Source organism: Suricata suricatta, chromosome 4, assembly GCF_006229205.1.
Source record: "Suricata suricatta isolate VVHF042 chromosome 4, meerkat_22Aug2017_6uvM2_HiC, whole genome shotgun sequence".
Taxonomy (NCBI): Eukaryota; Metazoa; Chordata; class Mammalia; order Carnivora; family Herpestidae; genus Suricata; species Suricata suricatta.
The window spans coordinates 163,714,777-163,719,989 of NC_043703.1; positions in this window are offsets into that span (position 1 = coordinate 163,714,777).

A 5,213-nucleotide genomic window follows, 5' to 3' on the forward strand; every position below is an offset into this window, starting at 1 on the left:
TCTGCCCCTTTCATTCTGGAGGCAAACGGTGGCGACCCGTGTGCAGCTCTGCCAAAACCAACCCCCGAGGGCAGAGCCAGCAAGGCGGTGACCCCCCAGGGCTAGGGGATGATTTCCATGGGCCTCAACTTTCCCGCAAGATCAGTCACTGTGGTGTCTGTTTGGTCATCGCTGCCAGGCCCACAGAACCGACCCGGAGGACCCGAGGACCTGCCCACCGCGTCTGGACACGGGGTGACGGTGCGGACGATGGTTTAAGGCCTGGACCCCACAGAGATCGACGAGTGCACATACACGGGCACACAGTTCAGTGAAACTGTGATCCCGTCAAGGGCGTGTCGCACCACATTCATAAATAATAATAAATACAGAAAAATTGATTTTGCAAAATGCTTTTGTTCATTGTTTCCGAGGCTCTCGGACCGCGGCCAAGCTGTGGTTGCCATTTACGAGTGAGTGCAGTTACGGCACGTGTGCTGGTGACGTTCCTCGCACGCCGTCCACACCACACGGACAGAAGCGAATCCAAGGCCATGTGTGCAAAACCTCCCTCTGGGGGCGGGGACGAGCGTGGCTTCCGTGTCCAATCAGGTAGCAGTGTGGGGAGCTGAGCAGAGCATTTCCAGGGGTTCTGCCTCTCACAGAGCAGTGACTGCACAGACCAGCTCCGTTTGGCTTGATCTGCATTCCTGGCACTTTTCAGCATCTCGGGTCTAGACAATGGGCAGGACAGGAAGGACATCGGGCTCCAAATCGTGGGCTGTGACGTCACCCCACCGCGGCCGAGGTCAGGCAGTGACACTGTAGGGGGCAGGCGGCAGCCTACGCGAGTCAGCATATTGCTACGTGCAGACACAGCAGACCGCGGCGGCCCCGGGTGGACACGGCACGGAACAGGGGACGGTGAGCAGGAAGGAATCAGTTTTGAGATATGCTGGTTTTGTATTACTTTTGTTTCTAAATATAATTTAGTTGAGCACAAATTTCTATAATTTCATTCTTTTATGTTTTTTTGAAACTTATTTTTGAGAGAGAGACAGTGAGCAGAGGAAGGACAGAGAGAGAGAGGGAGACACAGAATCTGAAGCAGCTCCAGGCTCTGAGCTGTCAGCACAGAGCCCGACGCGGGGCTCGAACCCACAGACTGTGAGATCATGACCTGAGCCGAAGTCGATGCTTAACCGACTGGGCCAGCCAGGCGTCCTCTATAATTTTTTTTTTAATAATGACTGTAGGTAACAATGGGCTCATGAAATAACCTGGAAATTTACCAACGGATTCCAGTTCTCCTGTGGCCGAAAGCACCGCCTGCTCGCTACTTAGCAGATTCTGGGCAGATGCCCTGCTTCTCCTTCCCCGTCACCTCCTGAGCAACACCTTCTCATCCCCGCTTGGTAGAGGAACAAGGTGTCTACGTATAAAGAGATTTGCAAAACGTCATACACAGCGTAGGCAGCCTCCTAGCGCCCAGCCCATCTCTGCTCCTTTCACGTTATTACAGACATCGGGAAAAGACGGGGAACCTGCGCGGGGGCCGCAGAAGCTCACTCTGGCGACATCCGCGCAGACCGCTCGTGACCAGCTATCGACAGAGCTGAGCCATTTACCCTTTGATCAGAGGTTTGAGCCTACGGTATTTTGCTCTGTGAAACATCATTTTCAACTTCCTGATTTCATGGCGTTGAAATTCCTGAGCATAATGACTTCCAAACACTTCAACTTCAATGTATAATTTCCTTGGCAACAAGAAAAACATGCACACACACAGGAACAAATCACCAACAGGTGAACAAACAAAAGGTTTGTCTTATGCACCTTGCGGCCAAGGGTTTCCCCTTGAAGAACTGTCCGGAAAACAAGGGGAACCCAGCGGTCTCTCCCAGTGGCCCCACCCAGCTGGACCCCGCCCCCCCCCACTTGTCCTCGGAGGGGATCCACCTGGTGGGTGCTTGGGGCTACAGAGCCGACGGCCCGTGAGGCAGGCCCCGTGCTCTCCTCCCTGGAGAAGCCTAGCGGTCCAGGTGGGTGAAGGGGCGCCGGCCGTCAGGGCAACAGAGGCAGCCACATGAGACACAGCTGCTCAGGCTTCATTGCCGTCACTTCTCTTGCGAAGGGACAACCGGCCAAAACAAAAATAGAAACAAAAATAAGATGTCATCAAAGTTCCTGGGGTTGTCCAGGCACATCCTCTAGGCTCCCCAAGCGGGAGACCCCGAAGTCCTGGGAGGCGGAGGGCTCTACTGGGAGAAGAAGTGGCTTCAGACCTTGTCATGGGCACCGGCCGTGCTCCGCCACCTCCTTGTCCTGGTGAACTCACTGATGGAACCCGCCGGAGCTGTGGAGTCCTGGCAAGCCCGGCCCACGCTGCACCCGCTCTGTGTCACCAGGGAGGGTCTCGGCGGCGTGGCACGCGGGCCCCGATGGCACCACCCTGTCTCTGCGCGTCTGTCTGCGCTTCTCAGGAACAGAAAGCCCGTTACACACCCGTGTTCCTGGCATCCAGCTCACTGCTTGGCGCACAAAGCTCCTCCGGCAGATAAACCAATAGGCAGATTTTTAATAAGATATTGTAGTTGCACATTTGATCACATGCAGTTATGTTCAGGGCATATGGAGAGGTATAAACATCACAATTACTCCACCCGCGCCCTACGGCTAGGCATTTAGGACGTTTCCGGTGTTTCGCAGTACGGGCATCAGTGCTACAGCGTGTCCACGGGCATTTTGAACCTCCTGCTTGATCGTTGCACATGAGTCAATTTCTAGAAGCAGAATTTAAGCATCGGAGCAGAGATACATTCTAAGACTTTTGAAATCTGGCTGCATTACTGGATGCAGAAACTTTGTGACACATTTGCTTTTAAATGTGGCCTTTCATTTACGTAAACATTGTAACTCGTCTCGTACTTATTTGTAAGGTTCGGGGCGCTCTTGCACGGCGCTGAGCGCTTACACCCACCGCCCTCCTCGCCCAAACACACGTACTCACTGTGGCTTTTTGTGGCTTGTACAATGGTTAGGAACAAACACTTCCTGTTCTGTTGTCACTGAAATTAGTTGTTTTCTAATGACCTTCAGAAAGATTTTGAATTGTTTTGATCCGGTTGGAATTTTTCACGAAAGAGATTTAAATTCATAAATGAATTTGGGGAGGGACACCTGGGTGGCTCAGGTGAGCGTCCGACTTTGGTTCAGGTCTCATCATTTGTGAGTCCGAGCCCCGCGTCGGGCTCTGTGCTGACAGCTCGGAGCGTGTCTTCGGATTCTGTGTCTCCCCCTCTCTCTGCCCCTCTCCTGCTCATGCTCTGTCTTTCTCTCTCTTTCTCAAAAACTAAATAAACATTAAAAAATATTTTTTAAAAAACTAAATAAATGAATGTGGGGAGAAAGGGTGTTTTGTAGCACTCTGTGCCCTGTTACAGAGCACGGAGCCTCACTCCACTAGTCAGGAGTCTTTCATCTGAGTTAAGTTTCCCAGTTTCTGCCAAAGGTTAACCTCATTCTGGTACATGTATGTGGGTCCACGTCCCCATCTGACATCACGTTCTGCACCGGAAACACCTGTGTCATCGTCTCTTCTCGTAGGATCTGCCTGCTCGAAAGTGACTTCCTTTCTCCTTCACGTGGAGATTTATCTTGTGTTCATTTTTTGTAGAAAGCAGAATTTATTTACTTGAATTCAAGTTAGTTAAGATATAGTGTAGTCTTGGTTTTAGGAGTAGAACCCTGGGATTAGTCTCTTCCGTATGAACTGAGTGACCCTCCCAACCCGTGCCCTCCTCAATCCCCATGACCCCCCACCCCCCTCCAGCACCCCTAGTCTGTTCTTTGTATTTAAGAGTCTCTAATGGTTTGCCCCCCTCTCTGTTTTCATCTTAATTTTCCTTCCTTTCCTTATGTTCATCTGTTTTGTTTCTCAAATTCCACATCCAAGTGAAATCCTATGATACCTGTCTTTCTCTGCCTGGCTTATTTCACTTAGCATAATACACGTGTGTTCATTTTCAAAAGGGCACGTTGACTTGAATTTTAGGCTGACAGTTTCCCTTTCTTCCAGTGCTTGAAAGATGCTGTTGTGTTGTTTTCTGGGTTTTTTTTTTTTAATTCTCTTGAGAAGTCTGTTGTCTTTTTTATGATTGTCATCCTATAAGTCATGTGTCTTTTTATTATGGCTGCTTTTTGGATTTTGTAGTTATTATTGGTTTTTAGAAATGTGATTGTGAAGCTCTAGGCACGTCTCTCTTGGTGTTTACCGTCCTTGGTTGTTACTGGGCTTCCTGTATGTGGGTTCGTAGTTTTCATCAAATGTATGAAATTCCTGGCCATAACTTCTTGAAATATTTTGTGTACCATTCCTCTCCCCTCCTTATTTGCTGCTTCTGTCTTTTCTCTTTTTTCTTTTCTCTTTTCTCTCTTTTTCTTTTCTCTCTTTTCTCTCTTTCTCTCTAGACTTCACTGGGATGGTTTCTATTTGTGGGTTTTAAGTTAACTACTCTTTTCTTCTGCAATGTCTGATCTGCTGTTACAGACTGATTTTTTTTTTAATTAGACATTGTCCTTTTCATTTCTAAAAGTTCTATTTGGTAATCTTTGCCTTTAATTGTTATTATGGTAAAATATTCATAACATTAAGTTTACAACTTTATCCACTGTTAGGGGCACAAGCTCTGTGACATTAGGCTCATTCGTGTTCTTGTGCTGCCATCCCCGCCGCCCATTCCGGAAGCTTCTCTCGTTCCCAAACTGCAGCTCTGTCCCCAGTAGCGCTGACCCTGACCCTCCCCAGCCCCGGGCCCTCCGTCCACCCTCGGCCTCTGCGATCTGACAGCTGCAGGGACGTACGGTGAGTGGAATCAGCCAGCACTTGTCCTTGTGTGTCTGGCTTCTTTCCCGGAGCCCAGCGTCCTCGAGATTGATCGTGCGAAGCAGGCGCCACCATTTTCTGACTTTGAAAGGCTGACTGGCTGCCCGTGGAGCGCAGAGACCGCATCTGAATTTCTCGTTCATCCGCAGAGGGACGCTGGGCTGTGTCCACCTCTGACCACCGTGACCGAGGCTGCGAAGCACATGGGCGCCCTGGGTCACGTGGTGACCTGGAGGAGCAGCGCAGCGTCTTCCGCACAGGCGGCACCACGTACCCCCAGGGGCACCCAGTGCCCCCATCTCCCCTGCGCTCTCCCTGTGCTTGAGTTTATGTATAAATATGAAATTCT